The 27,218-nt window shown below is 36.2% G+C and overlaps 1 protein-coding gene across 1 annotated transcript in view; it reads right to left on the bottom strand.

Annotated features, from left to right (window-relative positions):
• Nucleotides 1–27,218, bottom strand: part of DIAPH2 (diaphanous related formin 2) — an 868,850-nt gene that overhangs the window by 767,350 nt on the left and 74,282 nt on the right. The window lies entirely within an intron of this gene.

The following is a 27,218-nucleotide window of genomic DNA, read 5'->3' as shown; positions in this document are numbered from 1 at the left end:
AATGGAAGGTTCGTGTCAGACATCTCATTACTTTAAATTCCACTACACCTGCCTAATGTCTGCTTGTGCAAAAACTACTCCTGGATAAAAGCCAATGAATTAGTATGGGTATAATTACCTCATAAAAGTACAAACAAAACAGATGTTAATTGTTTAATTTCTTTATTTTATTTGTTACTTTCAGTAAGTAATAGGAATGTTTTTATAGATTCTCTCCCAACAAGATTTGGCAGTATCTTAAGAACTATGGGAGCAAAAATTAAGATCAAAATGAGTGACTATATAATAAACAGTTTATCGACTCTTTTAATAAAAGCATTATCAAGCAATCTTTCTATCTTGTTTTAATGCAGCTTCAATCCTTAATTTGTTATGTACATGAACTTATACAATGTGTCAGCTGATGTTAATCAGCCTCCTGAAATGCAATAACTCAAAACTAAAATTAAAATTGTACAATTGTATATTCACATACAATCTGAAGAGACATATTATAATTGGATATTAAAAACAAAAGCATGAAATTGTTTTAGCAGCAATTTCAGCCTAATCATCTGTTTAATATAGCACGGTATTGTCCAAATGAAGATCTTGGCTCACTAGCTACAGTAATTCAACAGTACCCTCAAAATAAGAATGAAAAGTAAAAGAAACAATTTAATTCTTATTAACATAGTCCTTTGCAACAAAGACACATCTCGGTCTTCTGGATTTCGACAAAGTATCCTTATTGTATAACTAAAATAATCAGCTCACACACATCAAATCTGCAAACATAATAAAGGATGAAAAATTTAATATCGGCAGAAATGCAGGAAAACAAGCACGCTGCTTGAGTTTTGAACTGCTCTAACCTTTCTGGAAAACAATCGGAAATTATGCAAGCAAAGTTGTGCAATCATTCATACCTTATATTTAGGGAATCTCACTATTAGCTCTATATCCCAAGGTGGTTATAGACAGCACATCTGTATAACAATATTCATAGCAGCATTATTTGAAATTGAATACATACTATATGCCCAATGACTGCAGAATTGCAGAACCAACTGTGACATGGAAATATATGGATTACTATCGTACCATAAGGAACAATGAAAATGAAGAAATCAAATAAATATGAAAACTGTTAAGATGTGATGCTAAGCAAGCAAAATAGAACCCCCCCAAACTGACCATTACTATAACCATGTATATGAAGATAAGTTTAAAGAATAACCAAAAGATCAAAAAACATTCGACTATACAGATACTAACTCATAAAACATACATGCATGAATAAAACAAGACTGCATAAACTATCAGTCACCATAACTCTTTTCAGATGTTTTCCTTAACTATGAAAGAAAGGACAATCGTACCCTAGGGAGATGCAATTGAGAATATGATAAAAGTTTGCATCAACAAAAAGTTCTCAATAAAATTTTTCCAACTAAATAATTTTATGCCATCCTAATTTCCTATTATTAATCTTAGAAAACTAAAATGTTCTTTCTAAAAACTGTTTAGATAACACCTGAAATGAAACCTTCCTTCATTTCTCAACTAGAAATGATCCATGCCCTTGTGAGTCACTCCTATTTGAGTCACTATTTGACCTAGTCTATATAAGTCATCATATCACTACCACCACCACCACCACTCTCATGCACAATTTTAGGATGTGGAGGGGGAGAGAGAAATGTATTCCTACTTTGACATTTCAGTGCCAAAAGACACTAGGGATCCATGTGAACCGAATTACAAAACTAAATTGCCAATTACTTAAGTTGTTAATAGAATATCACTTGATACCTAAATAATTATCCCACTTAAAGTTTGAAATTTGTTTTACAGAATGGAGATATTGCTAAAAAAAGATAGCTCTCAAATAAATATTAGTGTGTTTTTTGTCTTTCTTTTCCTCACTGCCTAATCATCAAATGTATACATGTAAAATATATGAAGATACTTTAGCAACACAGACCTAATATTACTGCCTTCCCTTTGCATGTTTTATGTTCCTTGGAAAGGAATGCTGCAACATAGAATTTCAAGAGTAATAAAAGACAGTTCTGTTAAAGACTCATTTAGCCCATGCTGCTTAGTGACACCTGCCAAGAGTTTTTCTGGTGACAACGGTGGGTACCTGCTAAAGCAAGATGACCGAGTGCAATGAGTAAGAACAAGACATCCTTACTGGAACCTGAAAAGAGCTGATATTGTATTTGGCAGCACTAGGACATAGGCCACTCAAATTTCTATGTCAGAAACTATCTCGTTCCCCAAAGGGAATATTGCACTCAGTCAGATTAAGTCTCCTTTTCCATATAATAATATTTGAAACAATACTACTACCTCTGAGTGTAATTCAAAACCTTAAACTCCTGACAAACATCCAGGTTCAAGTGTTTACTGTAGTTCCCCGTTCTCTTTAGCAATCAACTTAGATGCTGGGTGACTTTACTTTTCCAGTGTGTCCAAGAAGGAACAGAAACTTCAATACAGCAGATATTCCCTTTGGATATGATTATAAAACATCATTTCCAGGTAAAAGGTCATATGATAAAAATGAGAAGGGAAAAAATGTCTTCCAAATTTACAGATGGGGGGAAGTTCGTAATCAAACAAGGGACAGATGATATCAGAAAGACAAAATAAATGACTTTCATCATAAAGCAATTGCATGAACAAAATCAATGCAAGCAGAATAAGAGAAAATGCTGAAGAAGAGGGAGAAGTCTTCACTTCAAATAGCCGCCTTATAAAATTTGAATACCTTAAATCTGTAGAGACTTAGCTAATCTAATTTAATGAGAATATTACCTAAATTAATCTTTAGATTCAGTGCCATACCAAACTACCAAAGGAGTACTTTAAAGAACTAGAAAAAATAACAAAAATCATCTGGAGTAACAATAACCAAAAAAAAAAAGGTCAATAATCTCAAGGGAGATAATAAAGAAAGAAAAGAGGAGAGAGAGGTAACTGCTAAATCTTAAATTATACTAGAGCAGTAATCATAAAGACTGGGTACCAGTAAAAATCTAGAAAGGATGATCAATGAAACAGATTAGATATTCAATACACAAAGGCAATCTAACAGGAAAATAGTTTTCAATAAACCCACATACACCAACTACTGGGATAAGGCCTCGCTATTCATTTCTGGGAAAGTTGAAAAGCAGTCTGGGAAAATAAGGCTTCATTGAACATTTCACACCATATATAAGAAGGAAAAGTATCTATTAAATGCCTACTGCATTCTAGACGTGATATTAAATGCTTTATAAATATTATCTCATTTGATTTTTACAAAAACTTGGGGAGAAAAGTGCTATTATTATCCTCATTTTACAGTTCAGGAAACAGAGGCAAACAGTGGTCAAGTGACTATTTAGAGTTGTGCAGATAGTAAATATCTGAAGCCAGGTTTGAACTCAGACAGGTCTTTCTGACTCCAGGACCAGCATTTTATTGTATAGTATATTATTATCATATCATATATTATGATAATTTAGTAAGCTCTAAATGGTTTGTTATACAAACAAAAATACATGTAGTTAAGATTAAGTGGAAAATCCTGAACTGAAAAAAAATCTGTGCAACAAACTTCACTGATAAGGTCTTTTAGCTAATGTATTTAAGGAAATGATATAAATATATAAGGACAAGAGCTATTCCTCAAAAGATAAACAGAAATTATGAACAAGTGGCAGGAAGAAAGCCATCAACAGTCGTATGAGAAACTGTTCAGAGAAATGCAAATGAAAGCAATTTTGAAGTTCCACATCATAACCTGCAAATTGGCAAAGATGGCAAAAAAGAAAATGACAAAGTGCTAGAGGAGTTATGGAAGGACAGGCCCCCTGATGGGACCCATTGGTGAAGCTGAATTGGTCCAGCCATTTTAGAAGGAAGTTTGGAGCTAATGCCTAAGAAGTCATTAATCGGTGCATACCCTCCTCTGGAGTCAGGCCCTTTGATTCCAAATCCAGCATTGTTTTAAGCTGTACAATGCCAAAGTAAGATGCTATGAAGGGTATGAATTAGGAAGAAGACCAAGGGAATAATAAGAAGAAGAGGGTGGGAGAGAGATTATAAAAAATTAGAATCATTAAGACTTGGCAACTGATAAGATATGAGAGGGTGAGAGGAGGGAAGAATTAAGGTTTCTCCAAGGCTGAAAATCTGAATAATTATAAGGATGCTGGTGCCCTCAACAGAAATGGGGAATTCTGGAGGAGAGTTGGATTTTTGGAGGGAGTAGTAGAGAACATTTTGAACATACTGACTTCAAGATGGCTTTAGGATATCTGTCCAGCAGATAAGTGTGGAGTTCAAGAAAAAAAAAATTAGAACTTAGTCTTTCAATTGGGCATTTTACTCCAGGTAAATGAGAACTAAGTGATGGTTTTGTAAAAGAATTAATTTAAACAGTGACCTGGCTATACTGACCATAATACCCAGGAAAGTCAAGGAAGCTATTGCATTTAAATTCCCTTGATAAAAGTCCACTCTAACTAATCGACACTCCTCGTCCCCCAGGACAATGTAAGCTTCCTTAATTCAGGGACAATTCTTTGTTGCACACTGGAAGAGTTTTGTGCATTTGTATTGTTTATTAGATTGAACATCATGATCAATAAAAGCTGACTGGAGACCCAACGTATGTGTGACACTCCTCTCGGCACATGGCAAAAACACCTAGACAATAGCAGCCGACTCTTCCTCACAAAGTTATTTTGAAGATTTGAAGCACATGATGACCAACAACTAGAAATGCAGGTCTAAATCTCCGGTTTAAAAAATCATACAAACACAGATTTTTTTTTCACCTTATATATTCAATTTAAGCTATTAAATTCATTTTTTCTAATTTGTTTCTAGAAACAATGCAAATACAATGATACACATGGTTTCCAGAATATTAACAGGATCTGAATTGTGACAAAAACAAATATTACTTACTAAGTCTGCAATCAAGAAGATTTACGTTTTTTTTGGAAACAGTCCACTAAAGCGATACTTTACTCCTGCAAACATTCTATAACTGAACATTTGCAAAGTGCGTTACATATGTGATCCCATTTGATCCTCACAACAATCCTGAGAGGGAATTTCTATTTTTATCCCCACTTTACAGAGAAGGAAACGGAGGCTAAGAGAAGTTAATTTCTTCCTAGGTATGTCACTTGCCTAGGTCACACAGTTACCAAGTGCCTAAGGTAGTCCTTGAATTGAGGTCTTCCTGTCTCCAAGTCCAGTACTCTATCCACAATGCTATTTGTATGGGGAGGTTCCTTTCAAACTCACCCATCCATGGAGTGGTTGCATAGATTTAAGGAATGTTGGGCAAACAAAAGTTCCAATGGGAATATCCGGACCTTCTAGATTAGGTAAAGCATAAGAATCATCATAAAATGAATATTCAGAGTGTCTCAAAAATCTGAGTGAAGTTTTAAGCTAGATATATGTGTGCATGTGTGTATTTTTTTTTCTCTTCCTTTTGCTCTTATACTTGAATCCTGCTATTAGTAAGGGATGTAAGTTAACAAAGGCTTTAAGACAATGCATGCCCAAAAGGAAATGTACCTGTCCTGCTTATTGGTCATGGAACCAGGAAAGTTAAATAAGCTGATGCAAAGACACCAAAAACTATACCAGTACAGACCTATCCAGTGGTCTAAGACCAAAGATTCTCCCTCCTGGCATATAAAAATAAGGCCCAATAATGTGTTTTGCATAGAAAATGAAGCTTAAAAAGTAGTCAGAGGGTTATCCTCCACTCCAGGGTCATAAAGACAGATCAGAATGAGGGAAATAATATAAACCTATTCTAAAATTAGGTTGCACAGATGCTTCAATGAGGCAACGTCTACTTTATTTATAAAACACATCACACAGATGTACTCAGGAAATTCAAAACACTAACACTACAAAATCTACACAGATCTTTTCCCACTGTTCTTGTATTTGTTCTCTTTCCATTTCCCCCGCCTTAAATGTCCTTAAGATGACTTGTCCCATTCTTTCTACTCCTCTGACTTCTACCCTGTAGATCAGGCTTTTGTAGCCTTTAGTCTGGGCACCGTGTAGCAAAAGGAAATTGAATTTGGAATCAGAAGACCTGGCTTCAAAGGATATGCACAATTTAGTGCCTTCCTGGCAGAGCTCCAAATTGCTTTCCAGAATGGTAGGCCCAATTTGCAGCTGCACCAATGTGCTCTCTCAGGGTGATTGTCTCCATACAACCCCATCAACAATTTGTCGTTTTCTTTTTTGTCACCTCTGCCAATCTGATAGGTTTGAGGTAGAACTTCAAAGCAAACCATATGTAACAGACATTTATGTTTTCACATATAATCTTTTTCTGTTATATCTTGAATATAAAAAAGTTCATGTTCAGAATGTTTCATTCAGAATGGAAATTTTTTTTTAAATCCTAGAGAATGAGCAAAGATAATAATTGAAACAACAGCTTCCAAAAAAGTAGCAAGAGACAAAAAAAATAAATAAATAAATCAAATTCTCCACTCAAAATAGATATTATATACACATTATACAAATAAATTATATATATTATAGATAAGTTTTATACATGTTATATGCATATTATGTACATATACATTGTATATATACACACACATATTTTATTACACACACAAACACACATACACACATATATAAATCCAGGAAGACATAACACAAAGGGGGAACCCTATTCAAAATTAACTACAAAATGCTTAAACTAAATGGAAATCAATCTAACCAAGCTATATTCAAGGTCTATATTGATGCAGTAACAAAACTCTCTTGTCCTGTCCCTCCTTCTCTCCTGTACTCAGACTCAGATCTCTTGATTGTACTCTTACATCTTTCCTGGTCTACCTCAGATAAAAAGGTGTTAGGGCAGAAAATAGGATTAGATTGTGCAAGGAAAACAAAGTCACAGGTAATTTTAAAGAGTTCTATAATAGGATGTGATAGAGGAAAAAGTTAATTTAATTATAAACTTCAATGTTAACAAGATAAATACCATAAATCAAGAAAAGTACATTAGAAAAAAATTTAAATATTTTTCTGAATGAAAAATATGCACAAAACATAGAATTACATTAAGAGACCAGAACATAACTTATCATGCTTCAGCTGAATCCAAAGAAGCAGAAGTTACCATTATATTTTCATATAAGACTACAACAATAAAAATAGATATTGCCAAAAGACAAATGAGAAAAGTAAGTCGAGCTTAAAGGTCCCCTGATGAAACAATAGTAATAACTATACATGACAGATATTCCTCTTTCAGAATTAGTTAAATTCAACAAATATAGACAAGACAACAATTTTGAATCTCAATCAAACGCTGGAAAAGTAACTTTGATAGGTTTATTTGAAATTACTTAAATAGGAATCTAAAAGAGTATTCTTACTTTTCAGCACTGAATAAAACATTTACTGAAAATATATAATATGCTATTGCATAAGAACTCAAATAAACACAAAAAAGCAAACATGTTTAAATATAACCTTTACAAAAGTTAACACAATACAAACTAGAATGAATATGAAAATTATTCATGAAAAATCATTCATAAGATGCAAATGCAAATGAAGACTAAGTAATGATAGCTAAAATAATGAATGGAACAAAGAAGAAATCAATGAAGTAATATTTATTGTAAAAGAATTAAAAAAACACATAAGGTACAGCTAGATCGAGGAAGGGAAGGAGGGAAGGAGGAAAGGAAGGAAGGAAGGAGGGAGGGAGGGAAGGAAGGAAGGAAGGAAGGAAGGAAGGAAGGAAGGAAGGAAGGAAGGAAGGAAGGAAGGAAGGAAGGAAGGAAGGAAAGAAGGAAGGAAGGAAGGAAGGAAATTTATGAAATGCAGCTAAAGAATCCATAAAAGAAAATTTCTCTCTCAGCCCTCAAGCCCAGAATCTAGCACATTAGTAAAGAAAATGCTCTGGAGGAGCTATGGGGGAAAATGCTTTGAGAATACTAATTCGATGTCTGTAAGCAAGATGAATTCAAGAGGGCAAAAAAATAGAGGCAAGAAGACAAATTAGGAGGTTACTGCAGTCTGCATGGGAAGTGAATTAGGTTGGTTATGGTATGAACAGGGAGTTGATGGGAGAGATGTTCTAAAAGTAGAATCAACAGGACTTATCAAGATTAGATATGAACATAAGTGAAGAGTCAAAAATGGTTCTTAGTGAAGCTGGAAAGCAACAAATTAAATGGAAGGATAGGTATATAAGTATGGAGCTCAAAAGGCAAATAAGATCTAGGATCATCTACATAAAGATGACAGTTAAACTCAGGAAAACTGATAAGATTCCCAAGAGCTGGAGGCAGGGGTGGAGGTAAGTAGAAATGGTGGGAGAGAGAAAGAGAAAAAAAGAGAGGGGCAGGGACCAAAAGTAGAGCCCTTTCATCAAGTGACTTGGACTGTCCAATTTATATTTTTGCAGTCTTAATCTGTCACTTCCTGCTCCCCAGCCCCCAACTTTGCTCATAAAGCTTACACAGCCCATGACTACTACCTGGATAAAATATAAATTATTCTGTTTGGCATTTAACACTTCACAATCTAATTCAAACCAATCTTTCTAGACTGATAACACAACTACACCTCACATATTCTATATTCTAAACATTGGGCCTATTTTTCTGAAATTAACACTCTGTCTCCCATTTCTGTGTTTTTAAACAGGCCAACTAACCCCCATGCCTGGAATGCTCTTACTCTTCCTTCTTTTCAAGTGGCACCTCTTATATGAGGCCTTTCTTGATTCCCCGAGGCATTAGGACCTCTTCTCAAAATTACTTCTTGATGTTATATTTTCTGATCTTTGTATATGCTGTTATCTCCTCCTAAGCTTGCCATAAAAGGTAACATCCAGGAGAGCAGAAGCTGTTACATTTTGGACTTGAGTCCCTACTGCCCAGCACAGAATAAACATCTAACAAATGCCTATGGAACTGAATTTCAACTCGGGTCAAGTATAATGGGCAATGTTGGTATGAAGCTAATAAATTGCTTTCTGTCAACAATCAGTATTAACCTGAAAGTGACTTGCTCTCTCCAGGGTTTTAACACTATTAGGTAAATGTGTTCCCCTATTTCAGGCAAATAAATTCTCTAAGGATAGAGGATCCTTTGAGAGTAGAAGTTCCTTTGAGTCTTTGGGGGTTGGGAGAAGAGGTCTGATGAAGCAAAATCTATCAACATAATTGTTTTTCTCTTACAGAGGACAGTCTCAGAAGATTATAAAAAATTATCATTCCATAAAATAATGAAAAATGAGTTTGCAGAAAAAAACTGGTTCATGAACAAATTAAGTTCATTAACAAATATCATTAGAGTTGAAAGCCAGCTTTTCAAGGGCTTCATAACTTGAACCCTTTGCCTGGTTTTAGTTTCCTTCTCTTACTTTCTTTCATATACTCTGCAATCCAGGGACTCTGGTCTCCTTGGTTCTTGACACAAGAAACACCATCTCTTGACTCCATGTACCTTCACTCAGTGACCCCCAGAAAGCAGAACCCCCAAAATTTCTTTTTCCCCCCATCTTCATCTCGTGGCTTCTGCAGTCTCTTCCAAGTCTCAGTTAAAATCTCCCCTTCCAGAAGAAGCCTTTCCCATTCCTCCTAAATATTAGTGCCTTTCCTGTCCTATCATCTTGAACTTAACCTTTAAATATCTTACCACCACACCCCTGCCTACAGAATTAGGAATTTTGAGGGCTGTGACTGTTGTTGTTGTAGCTGCTTTTCTTTGAGCATTTAGCATAGATCGTGGCACACAGTAGGAACTTAATAAAAGCTGACTGGAGTTGGAAGATAGTAGACAGATAAAAAAAATGGAAAATCACTCAACCTTTTCATAATGCATAATTAATACAAAACAACACAAATGTGTAAGAATTGCAAAAAGATGAGAGAGCTGAAGCAAAGAAAAGTCATTTTTTTTTTTACAGAAACAGGAAAGAAATTGGGAAAGGCTTCACAGAAGTGGAGGAAGAAGTATTTAAGCTGAGTAAGATTTCAATAGACAAAAATGAGAATGAAGGTTTTGAGCACAGCATGAACAAAGGCACAGAGATAACATTAGCCAACATTTACATAGCGCTTTAAAGTTTGCAATGCCCTTCATATAGAATAAATTATCTCATCTGAGCCTAACAAGCTTGTACAATAGGTATGGGTGTTGTCTCCATTTTACAGATTCGGAAAATGAGGCTTTAAATTGAAAAGACTTGCCCCAAATCAAACAACTACTTAGGTAATACAGGTAGGCGTCCAAACCAGTAGGTTTCCTGCCTCTCAGTAGGGCCTTCTTTTTACTATACTATGCTATGAGCATGTACAATATGAATAGGGCAGAAAAGGCAAGATGAGTCCAGAAGAGATGACTGAGAAGTACATGGGGAGAGGTTTGAATATTAAGCTTATGGACATTATTTGCTATGCAACCACAAGTCACCAGAAGAATGACATTAAAGAACTATGCCTAAATTGGCAAATGTGATGAAGTAGAAAGAACAATGAATTCGGAACAAGATCTGGATTTAGATTTCCACTTTGGCTCCCCACTGGCAAATGTGGATCTCTATCACTTACCAGCTATGTGACCTTAAGCAAGATACTTCCTGTCCCTGAGCTTCCATTTCTTAATTTACAAAATACAAGTGTTAGACAAGATGTTTTCTAAGATCCCTTGCAGCAATTAAGTCCTATTCTGAAGATTAATCTAATAATGATATGTAGCTTGGAATGGGATGGAGTAGGGAGGGGAGAGAGAAAGAATAGAATTAGGAAGACTGGTTAAGAGGCAAAATATAAGAGTCAAGCAGGTGCCAATGAGGGCTTGTAACAGGACAAGTACCTGCAAGCTGCAGGAAAAGTAAAAAAGGGGAACCTATATGAAATAAATTACCAAGGAAGAAAAGACAGAACTTAACAACTTTTTAGATATAAAAGGTCTCAGGAAAAAGGGAAGAATCAAATATAACTGAAATTTCAAGCCTGAGCAACTAGGTAAATAATGGAACCATTGAAATAAATAAGGTTAGAACAAAGAGCTGCTTTTAGAGAAAAAAGTCATTTCCATTTTGGACATATCGAGTTTGAAGTATCAGCCAAACATCTGGGTAGGCCATTGGAAATGGAAGTCTGGAGCTTGTGAATCAGATGAGAAATGGAGATAAAGATTTTGGAGTCATTTCATTTTCTGAAAAAAGGATCCTTGAACAATCAAGGCTGTATTTCTCCAATCTTTACTACATGCTGAACTCTATAGTGGCAGTAATGAACCTTACATAAAAATTATGCTAAGTAAAATTTTTCAACTACCTGTAACAGAAATAATACATAATGGACTAACTGGCAAAAAATGCTAGGGTGCTATATAGTTATTTCAGAGTTGAAAAGTCAAAAACATTAAGAATACAGTATATTTTTTCAACTGCAAAAATCAACACAACACAGAAAAATGAATAGCTAAGTTTTTTAAGAAATTCATACAAAGCTTAACTATACAAGGAAAGAACAGTCATCTATATATCTAATCACTGAACAACTTAAGTACCGCATCATACATGTACAGAAATGAACCTGTAACTAGTATGCATGACAGAAATGAAACCTCGTTATTTTATTATTCCAGTAGATCCACAATCTCCTCAGTGGGACATTCTTTTCAATGACACAGATTATAATCTATCACGTTGTCTCATAACTGCATAACTCTTATTCATACTTTCCCTTAAATATCCAGAGGAGGTTCAGATTGTCCTACATTATTTGGCTATGGCCTTTAATAGCATAGAAGCACCAATGGACCATTTGGGGTTATTCCTCTTTCTCTCTCTCTCACAATACATATCGGTATTTCTCCTTTTCTTATCATACATTTTCAAAATATCATCTTTTATGCCATTTTTGGTAAAGGAGTCATCAATGGCAAAAGTACTACAGGCTACATAAACCTATTCATCTCTCCTTAAATAAATACACTGGGGAAAAATTTTTTTACAGAATTCTTCATGATAAAAATTCTCTAAATGACATTTAACAATAATATTCATATAACAGTTTATGGTAAATAAAAAGCATCACTGCTATTTAATAAAAGAGGAAATGGAAATTTAAGAAGTTTCAGTGAGCTGTCCAATGTAACATGGAAAAATACATAGGAAAATTGGGTTGACAGTCAAATACATGTCTCTGTACAATGTTCCTTCTACTAAACCTATGCTCAGAACTGCAAAATTACTGCCAGCCCAGAAACAAAAAATTATCTCAATCCTATTGGCAAATTTCAACTAATTTATAAAATATAAGTGTCTCGGACGAGTGGGTACAAGACGCCCTTTCCCAATTAACTAATCAGAGACATCATCAGGTATAAAGAGAAAGCATTTATTTAATCCCTGCAGGGAGAGGCCCAGACACACCTGGGAGCCAAACCGACTCATCCAAGTGCTTCTGGGACCTGACCAGCTTCCGGCTTGTCCAGGATTTAAAAGCAAAAGACCAGAGCCTTCTCATTGGATACACTAAAGGGTCGTAACCATCCTCACCAATGTTGGCTGCCTCCCACAGGTCAGGACGCTTCCTGCAACTTCTTGTATCCTAGGGTTTCAAGGTTCATGCTCCAGAGATCAAATGACCTCCCCAGGGTCCCAGCTCTAAGAACAGGGATCATGTGACTCAATACTGAGAAATACTTCATCCAATCAGTCCCATTCATAAGTTAGAAAACATGAGTTAGCATCTAAACTTTTTTTTTCCTATTAAATGCTCATGGTACTAATTAATCGTTCTGTATTTGGGGGCATCTTTAAATATTGAATTTACCTATAATAAATGTAATTTTGCTTATGGCAATACATCCTAAAGTTAAGGGAAGGCTTGGTTAAGGCAATGTTCTTTAAGTCAGTGAAGATGCAGAGAATTTAAAAGGACAAAAATAAAAACAAAACCCAAATACCTAAATCCAAAACAAGTATATCTCATCTGATTATCTTTATTAAAATGTAAGGAATGGGAAAGTAGCTATTTATTATACTTATGGATGTGAACTCGGAAAAAAATTAAATTGCAAGTTTAACAATGTTTATGCAATTTTTAAAAGATCACTATAATCGCTCACCATTAAACAGTCTCAAGTCTTATTTTCATCTGATTACCACATTAGTTTTTTCCCTACTTTTTATGCACCAGTTAAAAAGTAATGAAATTAATCATTTTTATTCTAATTGAATTTAGATATTTTCAACAAAATTGTCACTACCATAAAATTGAACATTTTACAGTAGCAGCTATTTCAGTTACCAAAACTAAACAAGAAAAAAAAAAAATGAGAATGGAATATGAATGCAAATGTTCTGTCATTATAAGCAAAGCTACCTATAAACTCCAATAATGCACGGTTTGTCTCCCCCTTCTGGCTTGCACAATTAATTATGCAGAAAACACTGAGTAAACCAAGATTGAAATCTTCCTTGCAACTTTTCCCTTTATTCAAATAATTAGCACAGAACAACTATACCATAGACCGCTTACAAATCTTACAATCACATCACCAATCGAGGACTGAAATATCAGTTTAATGCTCTACCCAGGTACACGAACCAACTCCTCAACGTTGTCATGTTTAATAGTCTTTTAGGGATACGATTATAAATTCGGCTAGCAAATGGTTATACTCAGAATACATTTTCAAACTAAACAGGAATGGATCCTCAGTACGACAAACTCTCATAACCTAGAGAACCATGGAACCACACAATGAGGAGAAAATTGATTCAGATGAGTGTTCAGAATTCAAATTTTCAAGGAACCTGGTTAAATTACCCACATGAAATTCCTATAATTTTCTTACCTAAAGTGAACAAAAAACGATGAGTTATTTAACCCCAGAGTATGGAGGGAAAACAGTATCTGTGGATTAGGGTCAGACACCATTCTCTGCTACTTCCAAATGGTATGTCCCAAGAACAAACCAGTTCCCCTCTCCAGATTTCAGTTTCCTCCCCTGTAAAATGAAGGAGTGGGACTAGATAGCTTTAGAGATCTCTTCCAGCTCTAAGTCTAGGATCCAGTGATCATTTCTAAACAATGGATACCTTCTGCACACACAAGGTTGCCTAGAAGTGGTTGATATGGCCCCTACTGAAATCCCTCTGCCCAATGCCACTTCCACGAGATGCTACACAATTGTTCTGGGCGTAGATGCTCTGAGTGTAACTCCATTTGATGTCCTGTGCCACAACCTCCCTTGCTAATCACACATATGTAAAGCCCTAGTTTCTTGCTAGGACATATCGATGTTTTGGTGAATGAACAGATGAAGACAATAGGGGTTCCTGTGACAGTATTATTTTCAAACCTCATCAGAATTTGATTAAATCTTCTATATGTAGTTACATTTTCCCTTAAGCATAATCTGATGGTACATCACATAAAAAGACTTGAGCCTTCAGCCCCTGGACTACGAACCAATTAATTTCAACTTGAAATAATGACATCACTGGGGAAGGGATTCTTAGTTTTGCCAGTGTTTTGCTACTTTAAAAAATGTGCTATAAATATTTCATTACATATGGAATCTTTCTTTAGATGGTACCTTTGGCTATTAACTAATTCTGTTTTTGAGCACATGCTACATTATACACAAATTATCTCCTTCTCAGGGTTAGGAGACACTCCATTGAAATTAGAAGGGATAAAGGTTCCATTGGTCCAGTCTCTTCACCCTTCTCCAAATCATCTATCCTATGTGTACATATTTGCAAGGAGAGATTGCACCATCTCTCATTGTAACCTATTTCATCTATGTCAAATCCTGTTATTTTATTAATCCCCTAAAACAGCTTTGTCAATGTTATCCTGAGGTGATATAACAATCTTTAACCCACTTCAAAGCCCACTGGCAAACATCTAGACCAAATAAAATATGGCCGGCCTCCACTATGCCACAGAGGAATCCCGTATCTTCATTTAAGTTCCTGTTATAGCTCCAATCCTTCTCCCATCTGTGTTGAATCTTCTCCAATTATTCCATCCTACAGTGATGGTTCTCTTCTAATCCTATAATACTCTACAATCACAACTTAATGAGATATCCCATTAGACTGTAGAATCTACTTCTTATTAACTCCCACCTTGCTTTGCCTTATAGAGCCAAAGAGAAATTAAATAATCCTACTTCTATGTGCAAAGCATGTTCTAGGAACCACAAAGGGATACAAAGACAGTTAAGCAACAAAATACAAATGTAGTGTTACAGGAATCCGGGAAAAAAAGGCCTGACGTCTGGCTAAAGTGATATAGGAAGGACTCGTGGAAGAACTGGCATACGAGGCTTAGTTTAGAGGAATAAATAGAATTCCAACAGATAAAAGACCATTGTAGGCTGAAGAAAATAAAGGAGCACGGGCAGTAAACTAATACGCTGTTGATGAGCTGGGAATTGGCCCAACTGTTGTGTAGTCCAATTTGGAACTCTGCAAATGATGGGGAAAAAAAACTAAATTGTTCGTGACCTTTGACCCAGTAATGCCGCTACTGGAAATATACTCGATGGAGGTAAAATACCCAAATAAATGCTCCATATATATCAAAATATTTATAGTGGTGATTTTTGTGGTAGCAGAAAAATGGAAACCAAATGGGAGCTCATCAATAAGAAAAGAGCTAGGGACAGCTGGGTGGCGCAGTGGATGGAGCACCAGCCTTGAAGTCAGGAGGACCTGAGTTTAAATCTGGGCTCAGACACTTAACACTTCCTGGCTGTGCACTCCTGGGCAAGTCACTTAACCCCAATTGCCTCAGGGAAAAAAAGAAAAGAAAAGAAAAAGAAAAAGAGCTAAACAAATTGAGAATTAAATGGAATATTACTGCATCATAAGAAAGAGTAAAATCAAGGAAGGCAGAGAGAGATAAGGGTAGACTTAATTGTACTAGCCCAACATGAAGAAAAGAAGAATCAGGAGAACAAGATAAATGATAAATAAAATAAGAGACCTCACTAATAGGCAGCCCAACTCATGTTAATTGCAATGACCAAGACGCACCTTTAAAAATTTTTTTATTTAATTTGATTTTCTTAGGTTATATGGGTACATTCATTTTTAACATTTTCATGAGTCATGTGGGGGAAGAAAAATCAGAACAAAAGGGAAAAACCACAAGAAAGAAAAATTAAAGTGAATAGGTTAGATCTACTTTCAGTCTCCATAGTTCTATGGATGATGATGGCATTTTCCATCCAAAGCCAACGTGTATCTTAAGAGAGTAGATGAGAAATTATCAACTCCTTTTCTTTTAAAGGAGTGACCATGAGAATGAAGTATTTTATATGTTATCACTGATTTATTTCTTTGTTAATCACTTTTGTTCAACTGTCAGTTGAGTGGGTTTTGTTTTTCATTTATGTTTTTGGGTTTGGGGGTTGGTTTTTGTTGTTGTTGCCATGGTCCAAAGATATTTTTGAAATCTCAGTTTGGCTTCTGATCTCATTAGTGAACTGAAACTGCTCCCTCCAAAATTCTTAGTCATCTCTTAACTGCCATATCCAAGAGCTAATCACATATGACCAAAACAATAATTGATGAAAATGTGTCCAAATGTGTCCATTCTTTGAACATACTTAAAGTGGACAAGTTGTAATGATAATAATAATAGGTTTGCAAAACACTTTACACATGTTCTTTCATTTTGCCTGCATAACAACCCTGAAAGATAGGAGCTATTATTACTCCTATTTTAAATATCAGGAATCTGTAAAGTGATTTGCCTAAGAAGTCTAGTATGTATCAAAGGTCAAATCTGAACTCAGATCTCTTGATGATGTTAGGCCCGTCACCTCACCACCTAGCTGTCTCAGGGACACACTGCAGATATGTTGATTCTAAACATTGTAGAATAAAAGTTCTTGACAAACGGTTTCCATTTCTATAGCAGGCAATCACCTTTTCTCACTTGCTATTGCTCCTCTGCATTCTCCCTCCAATACTGCTACCCACTGTCACAAAGTATAATTTGACAGCTGCAGGGCTACCCACTATGGCAGATCAGAATCCTCAAGCTCCAGATCACCGCTGAACTCTCATTGAAAGGGTCCATTGGAAAACCCAGAGCTGATTCTAAATGGCAATGACAATGTTCAACCTCTAGCTCTCCTAAAAATCTCACCATCCAGCTATCCAAATCCCCCACATGATCCCATCCAAAAAAGACCCTGGGGGGGGGGGGGCAAAACAGTTTTCCTCAATTTCCAAAAACAATTAGGAAAGTTTTTACAACTTTACCTTCAGAATACCTCTATTTAAATTTCAATAAGGTGTTCTAGGGTGTTTAGAGGGATGGGGGGGGGGGCTTGGAATCTTAGGAAAAGTTGAAACTATATATTTTCCCATTGCATTATATTCATATTAGATCTAGATAGCACAATTTGACTTCTCTTTAAAATAATAAGGCTGTAAAAAGTTGTCAGAATTTATACAAATTATGACTTAGCAAGGTTTACTATAAGCAAGTTTAACTGAAATTTATAGAAACTGGATTTATAGATTTTAAAATTCAAAATGTGTTGTTTATTTAGGTGGTAAAAGAAGCAAAAAAAACCAAACAAACCATTTTAGGTGCGCTAGGGAGTAAAACTAACAAAGTTCTTGAGATGTAAAACACATCAGCACTAGGTTTTCCAATGTATATTATATTCAAAAAGGGCTAAGCCAAAGCTAAATGAATATACATTTAATATTCCAGCCTGAGGCCAGATAGCCAAGCCAAACTCCACAGGGATTTTTTTTAAGGCCTGATAACATTTAGGAATTCAAGCAGTGGCCCACTTAGGGAGGTGTTGTGTTCTAAAACATCACATATAAGCTCACTAAGCGAAGTTTCGTCCTTCTAGGAAAACACGATCAATATTCTAAGTGGCAGTCAGTTTCTGAGACTCAAAAAGCTATGATTTAAAGTCATAGTGGAAATGCCCCCCACTTTAGGGCTTGTACTAGAATCCACCAAACATTACAAAAAACCCTGGCTAAGGAATGGGCCAAATCAAGAAACAAAAGACATGCAAATTAAAACCACTTTCATATTTGAGGTCACACCTCCCAGAAAGGCCAGGGGGGGAGAGGCTCCAGCAGTAGTACTGGAAGGGGGAAGAGGAGTCCAGAGCAGCAGATCCTCTGGAAAAGACTCAAGTGGCCACAGCAGCAAGAGCAGCCATCATAAGGAGGACCAGAGGGTCATGCTGGGAGTAAAGCTGGAGAGGACCATGACACCCTTGGTCTAGCCAGGAAGGAGAACCATAAAGGCAAAGTAATTTTGCCAAGATGGTGCAGGAAGTAAGCTGCAGAAAGAGGTAAGGAGCAGCTATGTGAAGCTAGAGCCTGGAATCAAGAGGACCTGAGTTCAAATGCAGCCTCAGATACTTACAGACTATGACTGGCTGGACAAGTCACTTCATTCTGTTTGCCTCAGTTCTCTCATCTTTAAAATGATCTGGAGAAGGAAATGGCAAAGAACTCCAGTATCTTTGCCAAGAGAACCCCAAATGGGGTTACAAAGAGTCAGATATGACTGAAAAACCGCCTTCTCCTGTACTAAGGGAATACTCAAATGCCAAAGTCATTGAGTTTTCCTAATGTTAAAGACACCATGTATGGGTTCGACAAGAATTCAGACAAATGAATGCCCCAGATAAAAGCCATTTTTCTTAGAGATCTTTGTGGCTTATCACTAACATATTGACATCAAAGTAATCCTAAGATCATATATCTGATCTTAGAGATCATCTCACTTTACAGATAAGAAAACAATAACTTGCCCAAAGCCCCAGAGAGCCAGGATTTACACCCAGATCCTGGGACTCCACTGTCAGGATTCTTTCCAAATGTTCCTGGAGGAAGAGTAAAGATCAAAGGTGGGAGAACTAGAAGAAGACCTAAAGAATAAGTCAGCAAGGCCAACACTGGTAGGTGGAGGCACAGGTCCTTTTCCCTTGACTTAAAGGAGATACAAAGGCACCAGTCATTCTGTACAGAGTTCCAATAATTAGGATACTTATGATATATCAGAGCCCCAAACCCTAAGTCGGGCAAAACCCGAGGCCCAATCAGTACCACAGTTCACCAAACTGTGTTTAATGGCAAGTTATCTGACTTTACTGAGCCTCCATTTTCTCTTCTATAAAACAGAGTGGATTATATTTGTAGTAAGAATGTCACAGAGATTTAGGGAGGATTCAACAGCAAAGTATCTCAAGGATTCTCTATATTTCAGCTATTTTTATTACTTCTCACCAGTACCCAACTGAAATTTGTACACTAGTCAAGTGCCTTAAAATGGAGGAGGAGTCCTATATATACCATCCTATTTTGTCATCAGTGTTTCACAAGCAATCTTCACCAAGTTATCCATGTACCTTTTGTCAAATAGAAGTACCATGTATATTATCAGGTCAAATTAAGAAATCAGGTCAAAATCTAGGTCAAATTCCGATTGGCTCTTAAAACCAATATGGATGACTCTTGGTATGGTACAGAATGGTAAATAACAATTGTGTTAGAATGTTGCACTTTAAATATCAAAGGCTATTCAAGCTGAAAGGGACCTTAAATGCTTCTCATTCCAAGTCTTCATTTTATAAATGAGAAAACTGAGCCAGAGAAGAGTCATGACTTAGACAGGGACACAAAGACAATGAATGCCATTAGCCAAGAAGAAAATCAGAGGCCCCAAGTATCTAGTCTACCCAAAATTTCACTACACAATAGAAGTAAACCATTTCCAAACACAGGAAATAAATCCAAAGGCAAATCCCAGCCTACTCCCAGCAGCAGAATTCTTGTGTAAAGTGTACCTGTGAGCACCAATGCAACACTAGGAAGAATTGAAGCAGCATAATAACCATCTAATGTGAAATACATTATCACTGGGATCCAGAGAGAATGCTCTTCTTTGAAAATTGGAATTCAACTTAGTTAAAATCAGAAAAATAGAACTATATTCTATTTTTGAAGTATTTAAATAATATCGTTAATGAGATTCAAAAACATGGGAAAACACTTCCCCTCAATGTTTTTCTCTTTCCTTCAGTGAGAAACAAGCAAGAAAAAAAGAATCAAACAAACCCAATTCTAAAATCAATATCAAAAACTTTTACAATGCTCAAATCTCCAAAAGGACAAATGTAATTCTGGGGCAGGGGACAGAAGAGAGGAAAACAACATATTATTTGTACTCACCATAACTTTACTTCCAACTATCTGCATACAGTTGTCAACGGAGAGTGATTACGGTGTAAAAAAAACAAATAGCAACAATATTAGTAACCAGAAGCTTTTCACAAAATTAGTTAAGTGTTTAGTAAATTAGTAAATACTTAGTTCTACTAGTTATATAGTTTAGAAATAATACCTGACTAGAAACATTAACACAATACTATCACCATCTTAAAAAAAAATAAACAAGATGCTTTGAGATTATTGACTTGGAAAGTTCAGACAAAAAAGATCTAAGTATTATTTTAGACTGACTAGTTTTAAAAGCTTACTCTGAAAGGGTTCATCATTCTAATGCAAAGTAATAGACTTGAAAGTAAAGGTGAGCATTAAATATTTTTCAATTTTATAGTTATAATCTAAATGAATACTAAGGAAAAGAATAAAATAATTTTAGAGATAGATTTTCTCTTTATTATGACAATCTTACAGTTAATATTGAGATGTTCAATTTTTAAACATGAATGCAGCTTTTGAAATTCCAATAAGTAATTTAAGAAGTGGCCTTTGAATTTAAATCTTAAATATTTACTTAAATCAAACTGTAAAAAACCCTTCATTTTTAAAAGGGTAAAACCCACAAAATGACATGTTACCTTCACTGCTCTAGTTTTCTAGGTAATTATTTTATATGTCAAGAAGGATTATGATATATTGGATAAAGACAAACAAAATAAGATCCAAACACACTCTAATATCCCACACGTTAATCCTCATGAGATAAGAAACTCCAAAAACTTTGGCTGGGTTTTTCCTTGAAAAGGGCCTGAAGGCCCCAGTCCAAGTTCTGCAGACATTAACTCTGTAAAGAAGGGAGGAAAGTGATATCCATGACTAGTATTCTCTACCCAAAATCCAACTAAAAGCAAACCTTTTTTGGAGAATTCACCAAAATGGCACAGTAGTCTGAATGGCCAGCTGCACTGGTATCCTCCTATTTACCACTTTTCTGTGATGGGAAGCCCATGCTGCATGGATCCCAAGACTGTCCCCAATGCAGTAAGTGCCCTCTTTCAGAGCATTTTTACTCGAACTGAGCTCCTTTTTAAATGCTGCTTATGCTAGGCTTCTCACATCCCCAAAGTCATCCACTCCATAATGATCTTCTGGCCATTTAGGTGATGGAAGATCCCACAAAAGATTATTTTTTAAAATGATCCACAGAAAGTTGTTTTACTTAAATGATGATTTTACCCCAGTGAGGGAGGAAGGGAGGGACAGAGGGAGGAAAGAAGGAAGGAAATGAGGAAATAAGGAAAAGGAAGAGAAGAGAAGGGAAGGGAAGAGGGAGAGAAAGGAGGAAGAAGAAAAGAGGGAAGAGGGGAAGGAGAAAGGGAAAAGGAAAAGGAGACAGGAGAAAGGGGTAAGGGCAGAAGGGAGAGGAGGCAGGGGAGAGGAGAGAGGAGAAGGAAGAGGTGAGAAAGGAGACAGAAAAGGAAAGGAAAAAGAGGATGGGGAAAGGGGAGAAAGGAGAGGAGAGAGGGAAAAGGGGAAAAGGAATGGGAAAAAGAGAGAGGGGAGAGGGAATAGGTAAGAAGGTAGAGAGGAAATGGGAGAGGGGAGAGGAAAGGAAAGGGTTTCTATTTTTAACTTAGCACAACCATAACAATGATATGGTAAAGTCTGCCAATCCTAACAATGAGAAGAAATACAAAGCATAAAAAGGGGACCAAGGCCTGGCAGAACTGGTCATCTGGGTCTGATTCACAGTGCATCCAGATTGTAACATGACTGATTTTGGCTAAAATACATATCAACTGGACACACTGGCAGAAACAAAATGAATTGTCTGCCATTCCATTATTCGGGTGTTTTGCCACTGAACCATAGAGAAAAAGTTCTAATGAAGAGTGTTCTCATATGTGATACCAGCAGCAAATCATAATCAAATTGCATTAAAATAAGGAAATAAGATGATATATAAAAATATATTCATGTATGTATGTGTGTTTGTATACATGTACATAGAAGGACAAAGAAATGTTATGTGTCCATACTCACAAAATCCATAAGAGGTGATAGAGAGTTGGTCAGTAGGATATGGGTTCAAATTCTGAAACTGCCCCGTACTGCCTCTTAAACCTCAGCCAAATGGCTTAATATATGAGTGCTCTGGGTAATTAGTGCTATGAGTTACAAAGCAGTCACAAATGTGCTTTGGCACCATTTTTATATGAAGGGGCAATAAAAGGGTTTTTTTTTTCCCTTTTCCCTTTCATACAGATACACATACACACTACATATATAAGTATATATGTGTGATCTATACATATATGTATGTCCATATAAAGTTAAATATATGCATGCATCCATATGTATTCCCCTCCCCTATTTTAAGTAAAAACTTGCTATTCTGGCATCTGATGTGATAAGACTCAGTTTTCTTTCAAGTTGATGCTAAAAAAAATTTTCTAAAAGTTAAAATCATTGAACTACTTAATCTCTATTTTAAAATGCATAACAAAAGGCTAATATTATGATAGAAAGTGATAGCCAAAATTAAGACCCAAAAAAGGGATCAGGATTCCATAATTTAGATTCAAAGCTTCTGTCTTCTAAACCTCAACTCCGCCCCAAACAGCATTTTAAATGCTTCCAAGTAGAAGGAGTTGCAATGCACAAAACAGCTCAGGAAAATCCAAGGGAGTCTATTCCATCTGAGTTCATACATATCTATCAGATCACGCGAGCTGGTTGGTAATTTAAAAAAAAAAAAAAAGCTCTATCATTTCTCTTAAAGAAATGGAGAGAAAAAGGTTGTACATCTTTAAAATTCAAAAATAAATCCCACCAAATTAAATATAAGTTAAATTGTTGCAAATGTATAAAGATTCAAATATTTTTGAAATGGATATTTTACTGACTATTGTTTCCTCAATTCCTATGAAGCCAGTCAGAAGGAAACTGATATCAGGATAATCCATTTAGGAATAGATTTTGAAAACTGAGAGATTTCATTTGATAGGTTTGGAGTTGCAGGGAGAAGGTTTCCCCCATAACTTAAGTAACAAGTAGGATATGCAAATTCCCTTCAGTAAAACACTGCCTTCTAAAGTCTATTGTGGTGATATAAATCTCATTTTAAGAGATATGTCACTATTTGCAATCACTACTAAATCCTTCGTTCCTGGCCTTCGGAAACAGCTGCCGATAGTGCATTGCCTCTGCCCACTGTATCACAGTATATTATATAGATACACACACACACACACACACACACACACACACACACACACAGTGCCCCAGTCAGTGCAGCTGGGGCAAAACCAGAGCGCCATCCCAAACAGGCGTGACAACGTTCACTGAAGCAAGCAGCAGACACAGGAGGTCTGCTCCTGAACTGCTCCCCCAGTCTTTGCACTGGAGACAAAACGAGCCTCTATAAACACCCACCAAGCTTAAACCTCATTTAATAACCGCTATGAAATGGAGGGGCAAACGAGAACTATGCAGGAGCCTCATTTGCAGACCTGGCCAGCCCGCCTTCCCCGGCTTTTTTCCTCTTCAGGGCTCACCTGAATTTAGCATATCGCACAGCAACAATAAGTTGATTTGAGAAATGGATTTCTAAGCTCTGTCTCTCTATTTGCTTTCCTTTTCCTTTAATGTCATTATGCAGAAATAGAGAGAGAAAATAGTGAACATTTATTAATGAGATTTGAAGAAACAAAAATGTGACTAACTGCAGATTCGGAAAAAAAAATCCATTTATTTTAAAAAACCACTAATTCTTGCCTCCATGTTTTTAAACATGATGGGAAAAGAGCTTATACGATTCTTTTGAAATGATGCCTTTAAGAAGCTCTAGAATATTTAAAGCACTTTTATAATTTATATAGAACAGGTGTCAAACATCTCTCTCCATTTAATAAAGGGTTTCTTTAAAAAAAAAAAATAATAACATATCAGTGCAAAAAAGCCAGGTCTTATTTTTAAAAAGAGCACGCTACTCTCAGCCTCTCTCTCTCTCTGTCTGTGTGTGTCTCTCTCTCTGTAACAATCCAAATTACAGCCAGAGGGAAGAAAACCTTGGTTAGACATCCAGGCGTAACAGCCACATGCACAGTCACAAATGATGGACTTCTCAGAGGAATCATCATCAGTAATAGGGCCCAAATTATGGATATTGTTTGTCTCAATATTCTCCCTCCACATCACCTTCAAATAAGGAGATTACAAAGCAATTTCCTTTGTTTTAATGATAGAAAAGACAGCACTCAAAAATGTCTAGCCAAAGCCTTGGAAGCTTTAAAATATGCTCATCAACCAGCAAAATATTAGCAAATGATACCTCAAATTTTGGCCCCCTAACAGAAAAGGGCTACGCGCACTGATCCCAATAAATACTGGCTGGACACATTTTCTATTGGACAGTTTGGTATTTCTTGGCTACGGAATTGATTATGAGCTTAATAAGGCTTCAACTTACTCTTTTCATTCTTTTTTCATCTTGAACACAAACTAAGCCAATTGTAATATGGTAATCACAGCTCAGTGTGCTCTGCATTTGCAGGGAGAACAGCTGGGCAAGTCCTGTCTCCACCACTTATTGCTTACCACCCACAGGCCCCTGGATAAACCTTTCCGAGCCTCAGTTTAGTCATCTGTAAATAAGGGGGCCTGGACCACAATGCTTTCTAAGGTCTCTTCCGGCTCCATATCTATAAACCTATGACATAAATCTGACTGAAAATTTTTTTCTTGTCCAATTGAATATTATAAAATTTAAAAAAAAAAAACACCCTGAAGGTCAAAGTTGAAATTAGTAGCAAGCTGATATTTAAATAAAAAGTCAATAGATTAAAGAAGAACAAAATTGTACTTAGTCATCACACTCAGTCCCACTTTTTTTAAACAACTATGGAAGAGCCATTTAAAATCTTATTTATTTTTTGAAATCACCACATGATTATTCATGCACTGTTATCTGTATTTTGCACTCAGATTTAGTTACATAGGTTTACTAGTGTTCCTGCCTTTAGGTATTTAAAGAAATACCACGGAATCTACAGTCTGCATTTCCCAAAGCATTTTACTGTAAACAATAACTTGAATGCAAAAATGAAAAGAGATTCATCAGAATTTCAAAGTAAAACCCTATGCATCACCTAATTCTATTGAAAACGACGCTCATGGCAAATTTCACTTATCACTGGAAACATATTTCTGCCCTTGGATACCGAAAACAAATTAAAAAGAGAGCTGTTGCTTTGCTCAGGCAGCTGCAATGCGTTCTATTTAAATTGTTCCATGTTCAGATTCAGCTTGCTTCAAGTATAATATAGAACCAATGCACTAGTGAAATTCAGGAAACACCTCATTTGTAATTTCCACTGGAATCACCGCACTTACACAGAACTGACATCATAATTTTATGATGTATTTTTAAGAGGGAAAGAATTCGATTTTTCACCAGTCACCTTTAAAAAAATTTTAAAACCCATTACAGCTCGATTTAATAAGCTTTACTTATTAAATACTCCTTCCCTGAAATGTAAAAATTGTGAGATTGAAATGTATTTTCTTGGGAGAGATTTAACTAGAAGCCCATTGCTGTAATGGCTTCGTGGGGGGAGGGGGAAAACTGAAAGAAATAGCCTTCTCTCTGGGTGTCTATTGTCAAACAGTTAGGCTCCAAGTTTATCATCACTCCTGTCACTCGAAATGCCCATTTCAAATCTCTGAAATCTTGCAAAAAAACACACTTGATGAGAACCACTATTCAATGCTCTCCTATATAATCAAATAACAATGCAATGACTGGCATGAAGTAATTTACATGGTTGGTATCACATATGAAAAAGTAAAGAAACAAACTCCAGTGATTCAGATCTGGCAAACGGCTGTGAATTCCATGCACCCGAATATCAAAGCTTAATAAAATTGAGATAAATGACAGGATGCGATGATTCCCAACCTGTGAGTCCAAGGACCCCTTTTTATTGTTAAATTCCCAGAAGATCACAGCTGTACCGAGTGGGAAAAAAATCCCTGCTAACTGAAATCTTTTCTATTATTCAGTAACACCTTTAAGTGCTTCTACCATAGGGCAGGAGAAAGAAGACTAGATTGGGATGCAGATGATCTGGGTTTGAAGCCCAGCTTGACTATCATTCTGCTAAAGGTACATTTGTTTATTTTTTGGTAACAAATTCCGTTCAAAAAGCTTTTATGTAGCTTCTACTATGTACTAGGCACCAGGGAATCCAAAGACAAAAAGACCCATGACTTTATACACACACACACACACACACACACACGTAAACACAAACTATATACCAAGTAATTTGGGGTGGTGAGTAGCACACATGGGAGACCCCTTACTTAGCTGAACCAGGAAGGAAGCTCAGAATTTCAAATGTGATACTAAGTTTAGTATGAATTATTCCAGGCACTGGATTTCTGTACAAAAGGTACAGAAATGAGCAATAGACTGTTATTGGGGGGGGGGGGGGGGCAGAGCTGGCAAATCACTTTGGCTATAACACATGGAAAGTGAAAAGGAATAAAGCATGCATCAATCTGAAAGGGGGGGGGTTCAGGCTGGAGCCAGATTATGAAGGACTTTAAATGCTTGCTAAACCCAGGCATTTGGGTTCTAATTTCAAAGCAATAGGGATACACTGAAGCAATTTCAATAACAAAGGTAACTTCCAGGGCCAAACTAGGTTTTAAGAACCTCAATTTGCAGCTATGTGAAGGCTGAACTGGAAAGGGGAGAGACTAGAAATTCAACGGGTCAATAAGGAGGCAATTGGGCTAGTGAAGAGGATGATGTTATGGTTTATTGTGGAAAAGGATTGATAAACCTTGGATGTGACAGACTCTCTAGTTTAAAGGAGCTACAAAAGAGGCAAAAGTCAATGCTTAGCATGCATGTCTGCCATTTTGTAGACCCTTTCGTAACAACTAGCTTCCAACTCCAAGAGGG

The sequence above is a fragment of the Sarcophilus harrisii genome, chromosome X (assembly GCF_902635505.1).
Source record: "Sarcophilus harrisii chromosome X, mSarHar1.11, whole genome shotgun sequence".
Taxonomy (NCBI): Eukaryota; Metazoa; Chordata; class Mammalia; order Dasyuromorphia; family Dasyuridae; genus Sarcophilus; species Sarcophilus harrisii.
The sequence above is the reverse complement of the archived record's forward strand: the minus strand, read 5'-3'. Positions and strand labels throughout refer to the sequence as shown.